We start from the raw sequence: 485 nt of genomic DNA, 5'->3' as shown, positions 1-485 counted from the left end.
CTCATCCTATCCTCATCCTCATCCTCATCCTCATCCTATCCATGACTTCATCCTCATCCTAGCCTCCTCGTCATCCTCATCCTCATCCTAATTCAATCCTCATCCTCATCCTTATCCTCGTCCTCATCCTCATCCAATCCATGTCCTCATCCTATCCTCATTCGTATCCTCATCCTATCCACTACCTCTACCTCATTCTATCCACGTCGTCATCCTCATCCTAATCCAATCCTCATCCTCCTCCTGTCACTAATCCTAATCCTCATCCTCATCCTCATCCTCATCCTCATCCTCATCCTCATCCTCATCCTCATCCTCTCCTCATCCTCATCCTATCCACGACCTCATCCTCATTCTATCCTCCTCCTCATCCTCGTCTTCTCCTCATCCTCATCCTATCCTCGTCCTCATCCTCATCCTATCTTCCTCCTCATCCTCATCCTCATCCTCATCCTCATCCTCATCCTCACTCTCATCCTCATCCT

The sequence above is a fragment of the Lupinus angustifolius genome, chromosome LG04 (genome assembly GCF_001865875.1).
Source record: "Lupinus angustifolius cultivar Tanjil chromosome LG04, LupAngTanjil_v1.0, whole genome shotgun sequence".
Classification (NCBI taxonomy): domain Eukaryota; kingdom Viridiplantae; phylum Streptophyta; class Magnoliopsida; order Fabales; family Fabaceae; genus Lupinus; species Lupinus angustifolius.
This window is presented reverse-complemented; position numbering follows the sequence as displayed.